The sequence below is a fragment of the Polyodon spathula genome, chromosome 4, assembly GCF_017654505.1.
Source record: "Polyodon spathula isolate WHYD16114869_AA chromosome 4, ASM1765450v1, whole genome shotgun sequence".
Classification (NCBI taxonomy): Eukaryota; Metazoa; Chordata; class Actinopteri; order Acipenseriformes; family Polyodontidae; genus Polyodon; species Polyodon spathula.
The window spans coordinates 67,997,699-68,021,022 of NC_054537.1; the positions used below are offsets into that span (position 1 = coordinate 67,997,699).

At 37.5% G+C, this 23,324-nt stretch overlaps 1 long non-coding RNA gene across 2 annotated transcripts; it reads left to right on the forward strand.

The window, feature by feature from the left end:
* The first annotated feature begins 1,953 nt into the window (after positions 1–1,953).
* LOC121314780 lies at positions 1,954–22,420 on the forward strand. Of its 2 annotated transcripts, XR_005950152.1 has the most exons (6): positions 1,954–2,054; positions 16,857–16,961; positions 17,148–17,195; positions 19,000–19,057; positions 21,299–21,344; positions 22,117–22,420. It is a non-coding gene; the product is annotated as an uncharacterized LOC121314780 (long non-coding RNA). The 2 variants fall into 2 exon arrangements; XR_005950151.1 differs by lacking the exon at positions 1,954–2,054 and having other exon boundaries at positions 14,633–16,961.
* Positions 22,421–23,324: the final 904 nt, after the last annotated feature.

Consider the following 23,324-nt stretch of genomic DNA (forward strand, 5'->3'; position numbering starts at 1 on the left):
ATGGTACGGTCACCAGTCCTGGGTGATCGAAAACGTGCAGGTGCTCAGTGCAGTGGTGCTCCGGATAGTGCTCTCCTTTCGACAGCTCCGGAGATGTGCGTTAACTGTCTAGTGCTGAATACAAAAACAGACAGTTACACGGACAGACACAACAATACAAAACACGAACACAATCCACTCTGAGAGCTCCTCTCTCAGTCCTTCTCTCTCTCCACTCGTTTAACCCAAACGAAGGAGAAGATCAGCGTTACCCTGGCCCCTATATGTAATCCCGCATGATATCGAGATAAACGGTTGCAGCTGCCTCTCGTTTACCTTTCAAATCAATACGGTCTTACAACAGAGTCGCGCTTCCCTCCAGGCTGACCCACTTCCCTGACCCGGAAACGAACTGTCAGGCCAGCCCTTCCAGATACTTCTCCTCCCGTTCTTTAGTGCCCTCACAGGTCGGGAGGAAGATTCATCACCAGAACTCATCTTTCTGTCACAAGAACACATTTACATCAAACCTAAATCCTGGATTTGTAGGTGATATTAGTCATAACAAACATTGAAGTCTCAATAATTCTTTATTAGGGCTGAGCAGTTATCCCATTACTCGTACCCATAATCATACTCAGAATTACTAAGATAACATCAGTGGAAGTGAAATTAAAATGCATTGCTGGCCCTGATTCTTGCTCAGAAAGTGACCTTTTAATGTTTATGTAAGGATGGTTTTTATCACTTTGAAGTCCTAATGTGTCATTTATATTTTTATTGGGCGAGAATGTATTTATTATCAAATTATATGGGATGTCTATGATGGGGTGGTGAAAATTGTGCTTGTATTATTCGATCACCATACTTGTTACGAATACTACATTTGTAATCATACTCGACACACACCTATTCTTTGCATGGCTTAACAACGTCCTAAAATTCAATCTACATATGAAACAGAATAATAACTAGATGATAAGATACAAACCACCATCTATAGAAAAGAAACAAGCACATCAGAGTTTACTGCAAGTCTTTGGCATCCAAAAAAACTGTTATAAACATCAGTGTGGAATTAACTATTAAAACAGGGATTTATAACTAATGAAACTGCAAGGACACTGAACAGATACAAATAGTTGTTATTACAGAAAGTGGTTTGGAATGGTTTAATTCACAAGATTTTTTGGCATTGTTTTGAACACTGGCAACATGTTGGGTTTTATTTGTAAAGATACCGGTGCCAAAGCAAACAAAATTATACAACTAGCCTACTTCATGTGTCAATGTTGGGACAGTTGTTGTTGTCATGGGAACAACAACAGAATCAGGGCAAAACAGGAGAAAGAACAGTAACCATATCTTTTACCACCTTCTAGTGGACTCTCACCAATCAAAACAACAAAATCAATGTTGTAATTAATATAAATCTTTATTGTCACTTTTATAGTCTACAGGAGAACCAATACTTTCTAAAAGTAGTTAATATGTCCAGAACAATTAAAACTTCCCTTTGTTTCTCTTGATCTCGTGCCGAGTTACCTGCTTGCCGAGTTACCTGCTTCCTGTTTCCTGCTTCTAGTCTTTTTGCCTGGCCAATCAGTGTCAATGGAAACAGTTAAGCAGTCAATACACTGCAGCTGTGAGGAGTATAGCTTTGATGAAATAGGGCTTGTTCTGGTTACTGTTCCCCAAGCATTTAAACAACAGCACTAAACAGTTATAACAAATGAATTACTTAGTACATGATCAATTTAAGTCCATACAATTTAAACCCAAATGTCAGTTACCTCACATACTTGTTTAGTCACTTTGTGACATTTATAGCAAGTCTGTTTTTTTATTTTCTAACTATAGTTCCTAAAAAAAGCAATAAACAATTGGCAATAGTCAAGGAAGGTCGATTTTTAAAAGGACTTTGTTGTTTGATCAGCACATTGGAATGTAGTTATGTGTTCGCTGGGACTTTTCTGTGGGCGGCTGGCAAAATGTGTTCTTAACTGGATTATTCATGGAGCTGTGGAAGGCAGAGTGATATATGAGCAGAGAATGATCTACGAACAGGTTTGACGGTATACTGGTTACTATTTATTTTGCTGGGAAGTATCAATTCCCTTGAAGTACTTTCATTTTCAGACTGGCTACATTTTTAGTTATTTGGTCTTTGTTTCTTGTTGCTATTTACAATGGGGGAGGAGACAGCTGGAACCAGCTAGCTGAACCAGTCTAGGGCCAGAAAGTGGTACATCGTCAGAATGTGGTACATTTACCAAAACATGACCCATGTAAAAAAGTGGTAGGTTTGTATTTCAAGTCTTCTAATGCATGTGCCAGTTTATGTAGCAGTTATTTTTCTTTTTTTTTCAATATATACACTGATAGTGTTATAGCCTATATAGTATTGAATAGGCTAGTGATGTATTTTTGCTTTAAATAGATACATTTCAGAACCATTAGTTGTGTTTTAAGATTTAAGCTTGTGGAATCTTCATTATTTTCCAATTTTTTATTGTGTATATGCATGCTGCCTGTGTGTACTGTATAGCAAGGACTCAGCATTGGATATGTTATGTTCGCCACAGCTAGAGAATAAAGTTTGGAAATAAAATAGTGTTTGTAGCATACCTATTCACTCTATATAGGAATGTTACTATGTTAATGTAAGCAACGTATACGTACAGTTGACCCTGGCTCTAATGGTATAACTTAGTGAGACGAGGAATCACAATTTGACACCAAGTCAAACTACCCTCCTTCCTGGCCTTTTTTTTAAGGATCCCGCCCATGGAACTTCACTGCAGTCCAAAATACCAAAACACTACGAAAACACCTCTACAATATTCCCATTACACATTTTCATAATATACACCATAAAGCCAAAGACAGTATCAGTTGTGAGAATTATTGTAATTGTTCAAGAGTACGGTGTTAATATTGAGGAATGAAATGTGTGATAAAAAAGGAAAAATATTAAAGAATATTAAAATGTTTGCACAAATACAGTATACTGTACTGCACCCCTATGATAAAAACAAACAAACAAACCTGTGACCTGTGGTGCCCACCCCTTTTTGTTTATTTATGCATTATTTTGTCCTTATTATTATGTATATATGTGTACTGTATTATTATTATTATTATTTATTATTATTATTATTATTATTATTATTATTATTATTATTATGTAAATAGAAGTATATATTTGTGTTAATTTGTGTTACCATTGTTATGACAAGGATCCCCATCCTAATTGAACACGGGAAGGATGTAGCAGGGAGTTTATTGATTGTCAATTGTTTAGTTAATGCCTAGCCACCTGTTATATAAGGACCCAACTTCATCTGTGTAATGGTTGGAGTGGTTTGGAGAGAGAGAGAGAGATTTTTTAAATCCCTTTATTGAACCAATAACAAAATTACATAAAAACAAGATAACCACAAAAGGAAAAATCAACAATAAACGTTACAATATAAACATTTGTTTAGCATGATAGGGTCTAAAATCTTGTTTTTTCGGGATTTAAAAATGGCTAACTTCACTTGACCAAGAATACAGTTAACAAGCACACATTTTTTACATTGTTTTGAATTGTAGGGGATCCTAACAACAAGTAACATTTTAGTAAAAACAACACCAAGAGATGCCAACAGGTCTGTTAAAAGTTGGAAAAAGGGGAGCAATCGGGGTCAGTCAGTGAACAGGTGATACACAGTCTCGGAGGCAGTGCAGATGGGACACTGCTCACTCACTCCAGGCTCCACGTGGCTCAAGTAGCGGTTTGTGGCCACAATGCTGTGCAACACACGCCACTGCAGATCTCCTAAGTGTTTGGTCAGGGGCAGTTTGTACAGAGAGCACCAGCTGGGGAGTATAGCCTCGCTCACACCCAGGTGCTCCCTCCACTTGTTATCCACTAGATCTCTCAACTGGGGGAGCAGTGAGATTTAACACATAGGTGGTACAGTTGTTTCTTCTCTGTGGCATGAAAATACAACTCAGTGAGGTCTGCCAGAGGGGCAGAGGGAGAGACCAGCACTGTGGGGAACAAAGAGTTGGTTTCGAGGACCAAACGTTATGTCACACACCCCTCCACAAACCCAGAGAGAGTCGGGATCAGGAGGCCTTCAAGTCAGCCAGCATCTTCTCCAGGAACCTCCCTGATCTAACGCCCAGCTGCAAACTCAGTTCCCTACTGGACCTCCACCGAAAATATGTAAATTCAATAAGGTGGCCCAGTTTTGTAAATCCAACATTTAAAAACATACCACACAGAGTGACAGAATTAAAATGGGGACAATTATAAAGATTAAAAAACAGGGGTTCTTTGAAGATCCACTGGCTCCACAGGAAGGAGTCAGTCCTGCTGGTGTGGAGGAGGTGCACTGAACATAGGACTGTAAAATGTGTCCAGTCCTGAGTTAGGGAATCTGTCAGGGGAAATAAAAACAATATATCTATCCAAACCCAGCCAGCCCACCGTGCGCAGCAGAAAGAAGGCCAGCCCTTGCCAGCACAGCCCCGTGCAGTAGAGCAGCCACTAAACCACCGGCAGTCGGAAAGCAGCCACCCTCCAAGAGATATTAATCAGTCCCAGGCCCCTTCATCTGGGGGAAGGTACAGCACTGCAGGGTTCAGCCAGCGATGCCCACTCCAGAAAAACTCCAACATACTCTTCTGGATTCGCTCCAACAGGGAGAGGGTTCAGGCATACCAGTCTGTGCCACAGCATGGAGGCAGATTATTAATGATGAGAACCCTCCCCTTGAAAGACAGCTGGGAGCGGAACCACTGCCACCTTTTCCAGCAGCCCCTACAGTTTTGCTGCATAAACTGCTCATTGCCCAGGAACACGCCCAGGCTCTTGAGACCAACTGTATTCCACGACAGTTCTGGTGTAAGGGGTAGGGGTAGCACCCTTCCAGCTGCCAGCCAGGTACACCCCACTCATGGCCTAGTTGACCTGGGCATATAAGGCACTCTCAAAGATATGGATACAATCCTGCAGGGTGGCTACATCTGTCTCCAGTGAAAAAGACATTCAGGTCATCAGCATTTGCAGAGAGTTGTATAAGCACGATGTGGGGCAGTGTGGGCACTACCAGGCCGGTCAGACACAGGCGGAGCTGATGCATCAGGGTCTCTATAGTGAGGGAGTACAGCATTCCAGAGAGAGAGAGCATCCCTGCCGAATTCTCCTCTGCACCGGGAATGGCCGATTCAGGATTTTGTTCACCTTGACTGTACTAAAAACGTTCAAATACAAAAGAGTAATATAAGAAATAAAAACAGGACCAAAGACTTCAATGGGGTGAATAAATATTTGTGATAACCCTGTCAAAAGCCTTCTCTTGGTCAAGTGAGATTAAGCCAAAATTCAGGTTAAAAAATTTAGATACATTTAAGACCCAAATTAAGAAGAGGTTATTGATGATGGAGCGTCCATAAGACACAGTGATCCCGGAGCACCACTGACATCAGACAGCCCCGCAGCCAGACAGCCAGAGCCTTGGAGAACAACTTATAGTCACAATAATGTAGAGACACAGTTCTTAAGGTTGCACAAGTCCCCCTTTTTAGGCAGTTTGGTGATGACGGCACAGCGGCAGCTCAGAGCAAGTAGTCCCTCCCTGATACACTCAGTAAGCACACGGTGCAGGTCCTGACCCAGCAAGGGACAGAAGCACTTGTAGAACTGAAATCCGGCTGCAATCAGTCGATGCCGGGCGCCTTGACATTGGACAGCTGTGTAACAGCTTTGGAAGGCTCTTGGAATGTGAGGGGGGAATCCAGTTCACTGCTCTCCCCCTCACTCAGTCTGGGGAGACCCTGATGTAACTGTGCTGTATGCAGCAGGTCGCAGCCCTCAGCTTTATATAGTTCATTATAGAACTACTGCTGCCTGGCGCAGTTACGATGGGCTGCTCACCTCCTTTCCGCAGGGCAGCCTCAGACAGTAGATCTGTCTCTGCTCCAGCCTCCTCTTCTCCAGGCCAAAGAAGGAGGCTATGGGGGCATCCATGTCTCTGAGCTGAGTGAAGAGGGCCCTGAGTAGCGCGTCCTGCACCCTCTCCTCCAGCAGCTGACCTAGGCACTGCCCCCTCTCCTGCATGCTCTGACACGCTGTCTCACTTCTCTGGCCATCCAGCTGCATCTCCAGCTCCAATATCTCCCTCTGCAGCTTACTGACTGCTGCTGCCAAACACCTAGTGGAGTACTGAGTGTACTGTTGGCAAAACACTTGAATCTGTATTTTACCAATGTCCCACCACTTTCTCAGACTGTCAAAATGGTGTCTGCCAATTAGTATAAAAAAGTTTAACATTTTCACAAAACTGAAATTCTTGAAGGAGTTTGGTGTTAAAATGCCAATAAGATTTAATAGGAATTTCAGAGGCTAAAGAAAGAGTGATGAACAAAAAGTGGTGATCAGATAATGGCAAAGGTGAAATATGGCAACCGATAAACTTGATATGAATTCTAGGGGGTTAAAAGCAATCTAACCTTGCACCATGGATCTGACTATGTTGTAAGGTAATCTAAGTATATTGTTTAACATTGGGATGAGCAGTTCTCCAAATACCCACTAGGCTGTGTGTATTTACAACAGCAGTCAGCTCACTCACAGACTGGGGATGGGGTTCCCTGTGGTTGCGATAAAGATTAAAATTCAATATACAATTACCCCCCCCCCCCCCAATGAGTAAATGTGCTGGGTCACACTTTCCCAATAACTTTGCTAATTTATTAAAAAATAAAATCTGTTCAGCATAAATATTAATACGATCAATAAAAGTCCCCCAAACTTAACATGCACTCTTTAAAGTTTCCCTGGTAAAATTTCATGAATGGATAAACTCTCCACATCCGGTCCAAGAGAAAATTAAACAGCAACCTCACCACTGAGATTTGAGCCATGGCTTAAAATACAATCGTCTTTCCACCAGACAGTCAGTGAGCCTGGTTAGCGCTGTCTGAGTACGTCTCTTGTAAAAAAAAAAAAAAAAATTGGAAAAAACTACAGCCTCCAGTTTTTGGTTAATAAAATCAAATAACTGGGCTCATTTTTTTTTTTTTTTTAAATCTCTACAACCAGTAATATTAAATGTTGCTAAAAATATTTTCTCCATAAAGTAAGGCACGCATTTAAAAAAATGAAACATGCAAGGGTAAAAGTATACAATGTAATATAATCAATTTTAATGCTTGGTTTTAGTTAAACTGTTAACATATTTTTTTTTTTCTGATCAAGTTTATCCAAAGTTGTTTTCCTGAGAATAATACTGGCAGAAAACAAAAATAATTTCAAATCAGGAAAAAAGGATGTAATGTCAACCCTCCTCTTACCCTTTGTCTTACCTAAAAAGTATATAATTTTCTCCGAGGTCAGAGCTGTGAGAAGTCAGAAGTCTCTCTGTCATTCTCTTCTTCCTCTCTGTTCCCCGACACCCCCCACTCATTGTTCCACTCACCCTCTTCTGCCGTTTCCGATTCTAGGGTGGCCTCCTCAGTTTCCTGGTCCACAAACAATGCTGTCTCTGCACTCCGGACAGCTCAGAAGGAGGATCCGGGGTTAATGCTGCGAAATCATCAGCGTGCAAACCGGTGCTCATGTCCTCAGCCATCCCTGAACAGGAGGGTTCACCCAGGGCAAGATTAGACTCAGCCGCGGCATTCCCTCCTGGCTCTGAATCACCTGGAGCGGCAGTACTGAGCGGATCTGCCTGACTGCCACTGTCCACAGAGAGGGAGGTCGGCCCCGTCACACACAATGGTTGACTCCCTCGGGTTGCCGGCTTGGGAAACCGAAAAGGGATTCCAGATCGACGACTCCTCACTCCCAGAAGCCGCCGCAGAATTTTTTTTTTTCATTTTTCTTTTTTTAATTATTTCCCTGAACATGCCATCATGTTCAGTCACAGTAGCACTCACTGAAAAAGTCTCCGGTGCATCAGTATGCACTTCAATTGGTCTCGACTGTCAGGGTGGGGAAACAGGTCACTGTCTTGCCGATTCTTCTTCCCGAGCCCCCCGAGTCTCTCCGGCCACCTCCCCATCACTAACAACAGAACCAGCAGGGGGGTTCTTTTGTAAATTTGGACTGGTATATTTAAAATGCCCATGTGTGCCACAATTAAAACATTTCATGATGTCTGTAGTAGCAGACACAACATAATTTCTACCGTCAACACAAAATTTCCAAGCAACATTAAGCTCAGTATCGGGGTTGTGTAGCAACAGATACACGTGCCACCCAAAAGACATTACGTGTTTAATTTCCTCTGTTTTACAGCCCACTGGAATCAACTTAATAGGGGACATTATCTTCCAATAGTGAGACAATTCTCTATCCAACAATGCATTATCTATAAACGGAGGAGCATTATAAATAACTTTAGTGAGGGGGTTCGACAAAGGCATCGCTTTAATCAGGGAATTGCGAACTGAAAAGCCCTCCTGTACTATATGAGGTGTGTTTTTCTTTATTGTGTTTTTTCCCCTTTTTCTTTAACAAAAAAAAAAAATGGGAAGAAAGAGCATCAAGAAGCGGGACCTGCAGTGACCGCATCAACAACAGCAGCAGCAGCAACGACAGCAGCAGCCACCACTGCAGCAGCAACCAGAAGATCCCTCCTTCCCATGGTGCACTTGGTGTGGGAAGAGGACCCAGATCAGTCCACCATCACACTGGTGTGGCCGGTGTGAGGAGTATAGTCATGGCTGGCAGGAATGGGCCTATGCACGGCCCATGGAGCAGCAGGACCAAGAAGCCCCATCGCCTCGGAGATGTATTGGAAAGGCTCTGCTCTGCTGCCAACCCTGCCACTGGCCACAGTGCAACCTGGTTAGGTTCAATACACTCAGAGCACACTGCATTTGTAAAATGCAGTTATTTTTCAGTATAATAAGTAAAATAAATAATCAACAAAAATAGATGGGTAGAACAGTAATGAAAATAGGCATGCAAGGCAATTATTAACTACCTAACAGAATTATCATTGTGATCTTAACATAGCTCCATAGCTTTAAAGCCTATTGCACTTAAAATACACATTTATTTTGATAATAATTTAAAAAGTTATATTGACACCTTTTAAAATTAAATCTCCAGCCATACAAGGCTCATTAAGGGAACATTGATTCGGAAGTGTTGTGACTGACAACTGCACAAATCACTGAGAACAAGACAAACTGTAGATCACCCACAAAATCTTATATGTTTACAATTTTAAAATCCCAATTTCCAAATCCCAAAATCCTATCAGTTAAAGTCAAATACATTTGCTGAATTGTGAAAAAATATATATTAAAAATAACTTTAAGGGCTAAACTCAGTACATCGTACCCCGTTCAATTGGGTGTTTCTTTGTTTTCTGAGCTAAAATCATTTGTGCATTCCCAGGCAAGCTCAGTACATGGCATACCATATTTTAACGTGTACTGCCAAATAAACCCACACCTGGATAGCTGAGACAGATGGATTTAAGTGCTGCTTTAATAATACAGTGCTGGATAGATTTGGCTGCAAATTAGAATGTAGCATTCCATTAATGTACTTGTTATAATAATTGACTGCCGTGTAACTTAATCTTTTTGTTTACTTTAACATTTTCTGCTATTTTCTCCTGTGTTCCGCAGATTGAAATGTGTTATTCATTCCTATTTTTTGTGAATTCTAATAGCAAATGAAGAACTTTATTTAGTCTCTGAAATGTGGTATTTTCTTACAAAGCAGCACCACTATTTAACTTGAACTTAACATGCAATGCATTGCACATGGCCATTTTATATATATGCTGTAGTGTTTGTATAAAATTTAATGATTTATAAATGGCTATAGTGGAGTACCTTTGCCTATTTGTGCTGTTGGAGTTAGCTGGAGTTGTTTGGTTAGTGTAAAAATTATGACAGTTTTGTCTTTTTGAATGAAAGAAACACAATAGCATTTGCTATGGGTTATTATAATAAAGGATTTATTATGCACGTACATGTGTTTTCTAATTTGCATAAAATGATGACACAGATTTAAAATAATCTGAGTTGGGATAAGAGGGGCAAGAACTTTGTATGAGTATTTGTTTCTCTGGTAGTTTGATATTTGTATTTATAGTAGGCCTGGTGTAGATGACCTGTTATTGTTGTCTCATTCTTTATAAATTATGGAATATTAAACTTTGAGTTAATATGGTCAAGGCATTTAAAGACTCTATATCCTTTTATATTATATATATATATATATATATATATATATATATATATATATATATATATATATATATATATATATATATAACATTAGCTGATTTTGGGACAATAGTAAAGTCTAGTGGTTTATGAATTGGCTGGCTGCTAGGCCCTAGTGACTATTTATCTGGTATTATTTATTTGGTAGGACTAAAAAAAATGCCTACCTGGCACCCCAGATTCATTTCACCACATATTAAACACTAGCTTAATTTATTATTTATCTAGTTGAAACAAGTTACTATAGACTGAACGCTTTAGGCTTTGTTTAGATATATTTTTTAAACAATGTTTAAAACTGATTGTTTTAGGTTACTATTTATCTCGTGTGGCACTGTATTTATTTTACTTTAGATCCACTACAAAATGAATCACCCATTTCTCCTAAACAAGACTGGATAATGTTGGGTTAAAGAGACATGTTGGGGTTCCATCTCTTGCACAATTTAAACTCTGCTTAGACCTAATTATCATAAAGGCAGCTCCCCAAGGAGCAGAGCTGAAAAGCCTAAGTAAATACACAAGCCTCTACAACCAGTGCTTTGATTTAAAGCCTCTTCTTACCTCCTCACTTGTGTCAGCAATAAGAAACTCTCCAGATTTATTTTTATTTCAAACTCCCAGTGATGGTCTAACCTATTCCCTTTAGTCATATATTTGAGTATAAGGACAGAGAGTAATTTCTGAAAGCAGTAACACTCTTTTACAAGCAAACACATACAAAAACATATGCAAAAGATTACTATACAGTACACCAGTTTGTCAGTTGCCCAGTTATTTTCTTCTACTTGTCGTGTTATTCACTGTAAGCTAATGGTGATTTGTTAAACTGTTTTTGAGTGACAGTGCTCTGTTTTGGCGTTCTCCTGAGAATACTTTGTTGCAGATTAATACGTTATACTTATTCTTGTTGTTCTATATCTGGTACAGTTGCCAAAGCACAATGGCTGATAGTGTTTTGTGACAGAGAGAGAAAGAATCGAAACTGTAAATCTCCCTCCCGACCAGAAAGGGCGCTGTGTAAGGTTGGTGGAATGCTCTCCCCTAGAAAGGTCAGCTCGACAGTAGGCAGAAACTGGAAGTCGGCCATTTTGACAGAAGTGTTTAGCTGCATGTACACGAAACGACTCCCTTGCAATCAGGTACGGGGCAGGCAGTGATTGGAGAAACCCTGGTGCCGGGCTGATTGCAGGGAGGACTTGGGTAGTATAAAGGGGACACAGCTACGTAAGTACACAGCCGGGGTCAGTTCAGGATGGTCGACTGAGATGGGCGGGAGGTAATTTAGTGGTCAAAATAAGAGATCTAACATGCTTGTAAACAAGTCCTGTCCCTTTCTACTGAATTTCTACCCTTAAAGTTGAAGGCATTCTGGGTGTTATTTTAATACACTATTTTCTCGTCTGTGGAGGTTAATTTAATGTGCCACTACCTGTTATTTCTTCCAAGAACTCAGATGCAAAAAAAGGTCAGATTGCAAGTTGCCTCATTGTTCTTATTGCATGTTGCCTCACTGTTCGTATAGCATGCTGTCTTGTTTTTTTAATTGCAAGTTGCCTCATTGTTCTTATTGCACGTTGCCTCACTGTTCATTCACTGTTTGTATAGCATGCTGTCTTGTTTTCTGATTGCATGTTGCCTAACAGTTTAGTTTTCTTGCTGCATGTTTTCTCTTGTTCATCTTTCTGTAATGATAATTTACTGTAAGTAGTTTAATGATCTTTATCATCTATAAAATGTTATAAAATATAAATTTTCTGCAATAAAATGTTTTATTCTGATTTTTTATTTATTCTAGTTTTGAAAATAAATAAATACAGCATAATATGGAAGTTTTTTTGTCTCCCTCCCTCCCAAATAAAATTCTTAATATCAAAGTTTTATTTGTATATATATATTATATATAATATATATATATATATATATAATATATATATATATTGTGTAACTTATATTGTTTATATATTTATTTTTGGAACTATTGAACACACAAATTTTCTTTATTTTTTGTACTTAAATACAATTTACAATTTACTTAAATACAATCTCAAACAGGGCAATAATATTTCCAAGCTCACTTTTTGGCAAGTCTTAGCCATGGTCTGCCATTAACATTTCGGAGGTTAATTTTTGTAAAATACTATGCATTACAAAACCTTATCTATCCCCGCATTTGTATAAGAAATTTTCATTCTGATTTCAGATTTGAAATACTTGTCAAATCCTAAAGCTACAATGTACTCTGTTTTTTATTATGAAACTTGGAAAGAGGTTGAAAAATAGATATATATAATATATATATATATATATATATATATATATATATATATAATATATATATATATAATTTATATAATAATTTACATTTGCCATTTTGGAGGTTGATTTTTTGTAAAATACTATGCATTATAAAACCTTATTTAGCTCTGCAACTGTTCAAAATATTTCAATTCTGATTTCAGATTTGAAATCCCTGGGAAATTGTTTTTTTTATATGACATTATTTATTATATTTCATATTTTGATAGTTTTTTGGGAGGTGTAGCTTATATGGAAAAAAATGCCTTTCTGTAGGTGTATTGGGTTTAAATTTCTGATTTAAGGTTCCAAAACTACAAGCGCTTAAACATGAAGTGTTCATACTTATGACCAAATATGGTCATAAGTAGGGTTAAAGAAAAACATGTTTTTTCCTCATCTCTTTTCAGCAGCTGATTCTTTATTTCCACTTAGGCTTGTATTTCTGATAGTTTATACTCTTTGTTCTTTGTTGTTTCTTTATTTATTTTATTCTTCCTTTCTAATGACTTCTTTTGGTTATTGTAAAATGTTATCTTTTCATACCGGGGGTTACTTGATATTGTTAAAAGGAAAGCTACATTTTTATACTTAAAGCAGGCCAATGCTGAAATAATTTTATTACAGGAGACACATTCTTGTGATAAGGATATTACGTTTTGGAAAACACAGGGGGGGGATGATATGCTATTTGATCACAGATCAAACCATTCTTCTGATGTAGCCATTTTATTTAACAAATAAAAAGTGGATACTATAATCACTGTTAATCCAATGCAGGTAAATTGATTATCCTTACTATTAAGGTTGACCATACGTATTTTATTATATGCAACATCTATGGATATAACTCTTCTTTACAGAACAAACAGCTGTATGTGACTACTAAGGAAAACATTACTGAGATTAAAAAACAGATTGAGATTATAATGAGGCTCCTAATAATATATTGGACAGATTCCCTTAAAAAGAAATACACAGGAAAGCCAAATCCATAATTCAGATTTTTTTTTTTTTTTTTCCGGTTTGAATTTGGTACATGCATGGAGATTCTATAACCCAAATAAAAAGGAATTTACCTGGAACAGTAAAGATGGAACGCGGAAATCCAAATTATATTTGTGATTGATTTCTGCCGAATCACTGCAATACCTTAACATTGTTTCACATCTGCCTTCTCCTTTTACGGATCACAATGCTCTCCTTTTTAATTTAAATGTAATCTCTCTAATAAAAATGGTATTTTAACTGGCTACTAGAAATTGAACTAATCTTTTTTAAAAGACAATATTTTTGTGACAAGGTGTAAACTTTGATTAATAATACACTATATAATGATTTAAATAAATCATACATTAGTAGATGGGAGCTTTTTAAATTTGAATTTAGAAAAATGGCTGTGGAATTTAGTAAAATTAAACAGGAAAAAGTAAGTATTGTTTCTTTAAATGATAAATTATCCTCTTTGATCAATAAAGGTTTATTGTCTGATGAGGAATCTTTAGAATGGCAAAACCTACAATTAGCACTTGATAAATATTTTATTGAACTAACTAATGGTGCTTTCGTTCATTCGCATGCTAAATGGTTAGAAAATGGTGAGAAATTTCAGTTATTTTTTTGTTCTTGAAAATGTAATTTTTAACTAACGTTTATTTGTTCTTTAAATATTAATTTCAAGCAGCCATTAGTCAAACTGAGATTGCACAATATGTAGGAACATTTTACCATATTTTTTATAGTTCTAATTTCAAGAATTAAGAGACTGAGGAATTTTTAAACAAAATTAATACAGTGCTCCCTCGCTATAAGGATCTCAGCTATAATGCTCCTCGGATATAACGCTCCTACAGTATGTCCCCCATTTCTGTATACTAGTGATGCAATATTTCTACAGTAAATACAGTGCCAGTGTTGTTCAAACTGTTATCAACTTCCTGGGCTAACTTCCGTTTCTGTCTCTCCCTTTTGATATAGTATTCGAACTGAGTGTGGGGCGAGCCCATTCCCTCTTCCCCTCTCTCGACACGCTCTCCTCGTACTTGGTTTGCTTGTCTGTTGCTTTGAACTGAACTCCCAACCGCCAGGCTATTTATAGTTTAAAAACTGCTAATTAAAATGATCCATGAATGGGAATATTACTTTGGTTTTTTTTGTTTTTTTGTTTATTATAAAAAAATATGGCATTGATTACATGGCGCTTTATAGAGGGGAAGTTATTTTATTTTGTATTTTAGTCAGATGTGTGTTGTTATGTGTCCCGCGGCACCCCACATCCCCTTCCTCGTTTATAACGCTTTTCGATTAAAATGCTCATATTGCGTGTCCCCGAGACCCGCGTTATAACGAGGGAGCACTGCAGTACCAATCCCAAGCTTGATAGTGAAATGATTGATTCTCGTGACAATACTACTTTATTTTTAAGTAACCTGGATTGGATAAAGAAAGCCATTGATCATATTAATCATTTTTCTTATGCCTCTGGTTAAGCTTACATTTAGCTAAATGTGTGATTTTATTTATTCATGATTCACCTGAGACAAGTGTAGAAAACATTTCAGTTAAAAACCGTTAAATACCTTGGAATTTGTATTTCTAATAATACTCTTGGAAAAGAAAAAAAAAAAAAATTATTTCCTAAAATACAAAAAAAAGTAAAAAATACATTTCTAATCTCTGGTTACAGAGAGATTTTACTATTTTTGGTAGATATTTATTTTCTAAAGTTCTAGACTGGTATAACCTGCACTCTCATTGTATGTACTGTATCTAAAAAATATATTAAAATATTAATGATGTATTATTAAAATGTATTTGGAAGAACAAACCCCATAAAATAAAATAAAAATATTATTATTTCTAATCCAAAAAATTGGTGGTTTATATAACATAGACTTTAATCGTCTCAACAATACCTTTAAAATTAAATGGTTAAAACATCTTTTGCTCCATGATAACTCCTTTTGGTTTTTAATTCCAAACTTAATTTCCCATAAATTGGGAGGTCTAAAATTTCTGTTACCATGCAATTATTCCCTAGATACAATTCCCTGTAATCTAGCAAAATTTCACTGGCAAGCCTTAACAGCTTGGAAGCTAGCTCATATTCATGACTTTTCCCCTAATAGAGCATTATTATGGAACAACCGAAATGTTTTAAAAAGAGGGAAATCTTTTTTTTTATTGAGTCATGGCAGGAAAACAATATTTTCTTAGATTGTTTTTGTTGATAATGGAAACATTCTGTCATATGAAGCTTTTATGAATAATTTCAATTTTCCTTTGCCATACAAATATTTTTGTTATGTTGTAAGTGTTCGGTCTCTTTTACTGAATTAAAGATTAGAGCTAAACTTCTTTTAGATCCCACTTGTTCCAATACTTATATTAGAATCACCTTTGTTAATGAAGATTATACACTATCTATAGAAACTTCCTTTTGGAATGGCATTTTTAATAATATTAATTGGCAGTTAACTTGGTCCCTTCCCTCGAAAATACTGTATTAATAACAAAATTGTAGAAGTTAGTTTTAAGATTTTATATAAGATTTACCCTATGAATGAGACAGTTAGTAAATATAACTTTTATGTATCATCCTTGTATAGCTTTTGTAATGGGGAATGTCATGAAGTAGAATGGACTTGCGACAAAGGGAGGTGATAGGAATGATGCAGATGATCAAGATGTGACAATGAGCAGTGAAGTTTTATTAAGGACACACACAAATTACAGAGTCTGGTCAGTGTAAACACTTCAGTTTTAGTGTGCCAAAAAAAAAAAAAAAAAAAAATTGTAACTTACCAAAACGCACACTAAAAAAAGGAAAACAGGTTGTATAGCAAAACAGCACACACAGAACAATCCACTTGAGTCCACTTTCACAGTCTTTAACTGAAGCACTTCATATACTCACAACAGCAAAAAATAAAGACAATAAATAAGCAGCTCACATAACTGAGTTGAACTCTTAATAAGAGCTCTTTGGTATAGAGAGCAGCAATAAGTGACCGCAAGGCTTAAACTCCCTCCCTAGACTGAACACAGGATGGACTTAAAGACATCACCCTCATTAAACTCCACCTTTCAGGAAAAACCACCACTACATATAACAGGTAGGTATGGAATCATGACTTCAAAAAAACAACAATACAATACATGGCCATAAAAACATTTCTGTTTCTTATTTAACAGAGAGGTCTCATACAATATCATACATTTACATTACAATATAACATATATCAGGGTAGTAATACCTTATTAACATTTTACGGAAAAAATCTGTAATATTAAAAACTCCCCCATTAACTAACATTGGGCATGCTTCCATGTAGAAAGCTGAGTGCTTGCAGTGTGTGCGTCCCTACTATCAACACATCTGCGTAACAGGCCAACAGCATGAGTACAAGCTGGCGAAGAGGCCCTCTGCTCTCCCCCAGGTAAGAATTAAATATAGATTAATGAGAACAGAACTAAAAAGAAAATACTGTTACTGTTTATACAGCAGAACATACTCTCTCGTTGAAAATAGATGCATGCACTCATCTCCTCATAGAAGAAAGCAGATTGCCATATAACTATTGTTAAAAACATAACATGACTTTTTTTCTTTTTCTCTCTTTCAGAGCAACCCAGCAGAGAAGAAACCCAACGGGACTGCAAAGACCACACAAGTAAGTTTAAACATATTCTTTTCTTCCACAGTTATTTTAATTGCCCAAAGAGTTTAAATGTTTTTAACAAAAAAAATGTCAGAAAGTGATGAGGTCGGGGCTAATCCGCATCATCACACACCCCACCACTTAAAATTGTCCATCCTCGAGAAGTTGGGACAAAAAGTCTGCAATAGTATTCTGTCATCCTGCCCGATATTTCACTGGAAGGGTTGCAAAGTCAGGTACCACCTGGTAATGTGAGCGTTACTGTCCTCCATTTGATGTAGCCATTGCAAGGCTCTATAGTCAGTCTCCCAAAAAATTCCTTCCCAATCAAGTAATACTTAACGGTATCTACGGACCGTTTGATAGTCAAGCATTCTTTTTCCACTGTGGAGTAGTTCCCTAGGAAGCAATCTGCGACTGATCTACTGCAGCAACACAGCCCATAACCCTACCCCAGAGGCATCAGTTTGCACTGTGAAAGGTTGTTCGAAATCAGGACTCTGTAAAACTGACTCTTGACACATGTGCTCCTTCAGATCTTTAAAAGCTCTTTCACAGTGTTCAGTCCATACAATTGTGTTCAGACTTGATTTCCTGGTTAAGTCCATATTTTCTGGTTGGATGAGGACATGCTTGGATGGCTTCAACCTTGATCATCTGAGGTTTTACTAATTCTCTACGTAAGACATAGCCCAGATAATGGATGCTAGCTTTAGCCAAGGTATATTTGCTGGCGTTGCCCACCAGCCCTGCTCGACTTATCCTCTCGAAGACGTCCTTTATATGCCGCAGGTGTTCTTCCCATGATGAGGTGTAGATAACAACATCAGTGTAGGCAGTTGTGTAACTTTCTGCCCCCCGCAGCACTTGGTCCATGACTTGCTGAAAAGTGGCGGCTGCTCCATATAACCCAGATAGCATTATAGTCAACTGATACAGCTTACTTTGTACCTTGAATACTGTAAGCTCTTTAGCAGACTTTATTAGAGGCACTTGCCAATAACCTTTGCACAAATCCAGCATACTCAGGTACTGAGCTTTTACCAGTCACTCAATAAGTTTGTCAACCCTAGTCATAGGGTATGGATCGAAAGCTGAAATAGCATTGATCTTGGAAAAATCCACTCAAAATCGTAAGCTGCTGCCCTTTTTTGGTACTAGAACAACCTGGCTGCACCACTCACAGTGTGAAGGTTCAATCACCCCCATCTGCAACATCACCTCCACCTCCTTCTTTAGAGCGGGTATGAGCTTTGCAGGAACACATTTGTTGAATTGGTCCTGGACTTAGGTGGTGCTCATCCAACTCAATCTGACCCAGTTCCTCCTTAAGCAACCCTTTCAGAACACATTGGAGTAACTCTGTCAGTTGAGTTGGAGACAATTGAGTCATCTCAGGGTATATTGCAGGGCCCTGAGCAATGGAAAAGTACTGTTCCTTCAACTCCTTCCTCTGTAATGGAGGAGGCCCATAACTAGGTAGATGCCAAATCGTTCCTAGGCACCCATTCCTTTAACAGGTTGTCGTGGTATACCTGAGTTTTCTTCCTTTTGTCTGGCACATTTCCCTTAAGACCTCATAGGGTCCTTGCCATTTAACCAACAGTCCACTTTCTGATGTTGGTAAGAGCAGTAAAACTTTCTTTCCCAGAACATAAGATCTGGCATGTGAAGAGCAACCCTACCATGTTTTCTGCTACTCTGAGCTTCACCCATGTTCTCATGAAAAACAATTGAGAGTTGATCCAATTTTTGCCACATTTTAAGCATATAGACTAGAATATGCATGTGTTATTGTGGTTGCTCTCCTTCCCAGGCCTCCTTCAACACATCAAGGGGACCTCGAACTTGATGACCATACAAGAGTTCAAAAGGTAAATAACCCGTGGATGCTTGTCAGACCTCTCTATAGGAAAAGAGATAAGGGAGCCAATAGTCCAAATCGAAACCGATGTCAGAAATAAACTTCCGCAGCATAATCTTGAAGATTTGGTTAAAATATTCGACTGGTCCATCAGATTGCGGATGATATGGTGTGGTTCTAATGCTTTTTATCCCTAACAACATATACACCTGTCCTATCAATTTGGAATTAAAATTAATGCCTTGACCGGTAGTGAAATCTTGGGGAACCTCCCCTCTTGAAAACAACTGCAATAGAGCATTTGCTACTGCCTCGTCTGAATCCTCCTCAAGAGGAATGCCTCAGAATACCTGTAGTGTAATCCCAAATCACTAAGATATAGTGATTACCTGCACTACTTCTCTCTAATGGGCCTACAATATCCATAGCCACCCTGGTGAAAGGAACATCCACAACAGGCAAATTCACTAGAGGTGCCCTATTCCTTTTTTCCTGATATTCAGGGCATGACTGAAAAAATGTTATCACATCCTCATACATTCTGGGACAATGTATTAGAAATTATATATATTGTCTTATTTTGTTCCAAGTCACCTGACCATGGTATTGCATGCCATTACCTTCATTCTTAAATTCCGTGGCATCACTAACCGTTTGCCTACATTAGTCTGTCAATAAAATCTCTCTCCTATCAAAACTAATTTTTCACATTTCATTAAATTAACTTCTCCTATCAGTGTCAGGCACTACCTTAGCAAATAAAGGCTTAAGCATTTCATCCTGCCTCTGCATAGCAACTATATCAATAGGAATGTCTTCTGCTCCTCTATAACAGGGCTATGCAGCAAGTCTCGCTCCTTTGGGCACACCCACTTTGCTATAAGTCTTTAAGCCGTGTTTATAACTCTCTTGATGTCTCCTTTTCCTGAAGACTAGTTGCTCTAAATCTCAAACGGTAGGTTTCTACTTGAATTTCAAATTTCATTAGAATAGCAGTTTTGACCTTGTCATAGTTCTGAGTATCATTCATATGCATTGCAACATACAGTACCCTTGCTTTTAAAAGTGGAATCAGATGCAGGGCCCATTCATCCTTCGGCCACTTGCACCCCAAAGCAATACTCTCAGAAGTAGTTAAATAATGTTCAGTATCCTCATCCTCCAAAAATGCATTTTTGGTGCTTTCCATCCAGTTGAAACTGAATGTTCCACCTGAGTCATTACTAGGGCTGGAGCTGTTGGGTCTGGAGCTGGTACTGGATCTAGAGTTGGGTCTGGAGCTGGTACTGGAACTAGAGTTAGGTCTGGAGCTAAAGCTGCTGCACATCACAATGGCTGCCGCTCCCGTTGGTCCTGGCTTACTTTCTCCTGTAGCAAAGAAAACTGATGCTGCAGGGCTCACCACCGCTGTTTGTGTCGCTACGCGTCCTGCTCCATCCTCTCTTCTCTCGTTTGCTGAATCCTCATGAAGTTTCAAAGCATGACATTGAGCTTTGCGGTGCCTTCTTCCGTCGCTGACTCCCATTTGGATCTCTCAGCAAGTATTCCCACCTCTGCCACCAAATGTCATAAAGTAGAGTAGAATTGCACACACACACACACACACACACACACACACACACAAAAACAGGTTGTATAGCAAAACAGCACAGACAGAACAATACCAAGCTGAGTTCACTTTCACAGTCTTTAACTGAAGCACTTTATATACTCACAACAGCAAAAATAAATAAAGACAATAATAAGCAGCTCACATAACTGAGTTAAAATCTTGATAAGAGCTCTTAGGTATAGAGAGCAGTAATAAGTGACCGCAAGGCTTAAACTCCCTCCCTAGACTGCATACAGGATGGACTTTTAAAGCCATCACCCTCATTAAACTCCACCTTTCAGGAGATACCACCACTACATATAACAGGATGGTATGAAATCATGAATTAAAAAAAAAACAACAATATAATACATAAAGCTGAGTGTGTGCGGCGTGCGCATCCCTACTATCAACACATCTGCGTAACAGGCCACCAGCATGAGTACACGTTGGCGAAGAGGCCCTCTGCTCTCCCCCAGGTAAGAATTAAATATAGATTAATGAGAACAAAATTAAAAGGAAAATACCGTTACTGTTTATATAGCTGAACAAACTCTATCTTTGAAAACAAGCATGCACTCATCTCATAGAAGAAAGCAGATTGCCATAACTATTGTTAAAAACATAACATGATGTTTTCTTTTTTTCTCTCTTTCAAAGCAACCCAGCAGAGAAGAAACCCAGCGGGACTGCAAAGACCACACAAGTAAATTTAAACATATTCTTTTTTTCCACAGTTATTTTAATTGCCCAAACAGTATACATGTTTTTAACAAAAAAAATGTCCGTGATGAGGTTGGGTTTAAACCGCATCATCACAGGGAAACAGAATGCATTGTACATTTATTTGTTTTGTGCTCTTTTACCAAAAATTCTGGTCAGATGTTTGTCATTTTATCTATAATCATTTGAATGTAACTATTGATCTACAATCTGTAGATATAATTTGTTCTTTTAAACATGATAACAGCAATGCCCTATTCATAGTAAATGTAATAATACTCTTGGCAAAGTTTTACATTCACAAATCAAACTTAAAAAGAAAAAGAAAAGTCCAGTTTTTGCACTTTCTGGCAGAATTAAATAATTACTTGAGATTTTATTTTATCTTTTTTTATTTTATCTTTTATGTCATGTAAAAACAGCAAAGCCTTAAAAACAATGTCTTTTCTAAAGAAATATATTAAACTCACTACCCCTATATATATATATATATATATATATATATATATATATATATATACACACACACACACACACACACACACACACACACACACACATTCGTAAGCAAATATTAATAGTCGCAAAGTCACTAGACAGTACATATATATGTGTATTTCTTGTCATGTTAGTGTATTTCTTGCACCAATAATAATAATAATAATAATAATAATAATAATAATAATAATAATAAATAACACACAGCTGGAGATATTGTTTATGAAAGGTGTTACATCTTTGTTTTTATATTCCAGAGGAGTAAATAAGCAAGAGCTGCTGCCACAGAGCCAGCACAAAACCATGAGCACAATCCTCACTGCACAGCAGAAACACGTACAACAATTCCCCCGATTCTGAAGCGCACGATTTTGTGGGACTGTAATATTTGTGTCATTTATTTGTTTGTTTTGTTTGTTTGCAAGCCCGTCGTGTTCCCCTCCGATACCCTTTTTGGTAGAGGAGCGGCCCTTTTTGTATTTAAAATAAACATGGATGTTATTTTGTGACCAATACAGAACAAGAATATATTTTTAATATAAGAAATGTATGATACTTATATTTTCCCAACATCATTCTTGAATTAAAGAGAATATAATAAAAATATATATTATCAAGATATTTTATACATTTTTTAATACACCAAAATTGGCCCATTTTCTAGATATGAAAAATATATGAGATATGGCAAATATGTGTTATGTATTTTATAATATGTAAATAATGTGTGTTTGTGTGTGTGTGTGTGTGTGTGTGTGTGTGTGTGTGTATATATATATATATATATATATATATATATATATATATATATATATATATATATAAAATCATTAATGCGTTTTTTCAAATATAAAATTCATATGAGAAAAAATGCATTCTGTATACATCTGAAATGCACTATGTACTTGTATATGGCACATAATAAAAAACAAACAATATTGTAGACAAGCAGGGCACTTAAAATCACCTTTACTGTTTAATAAAGAAAGCAACAGCTCTTTTTATATTTAACAGAGATTGCCAACAACAGTCACACACCACTCACTAACACATCAACATCCACACAGGCTCCTTCCCACTCTTCCCAACGCACACCCCTCTGATTTTCACAGATTAATAACAAATAACAGAAATACTTCCAAATGGACCAAAACAATAACTTGTACAATTATCACAAAAACAGTAATCAAATATTTACAATCAAATCAAAAATAGTTCCAGTGGGGTGTGTCCAGCACACAAAATCCAAACGGGCCCAGGCGTCCTTTGCAATTTTACATCAGTCTACTCCGGCAATAATCCCATATAGTATATACATATACATATAGATTTACTGAAATGGTCCCCTCTCCAGAGGACCTTTTCTTATGTTCTAATGCTTTGTATAATAAATATATTGGTATTTTAGGGTAACATTTTTTTAAACATTTTAAACACATTTCAATACAATTTATGTTAATTTATA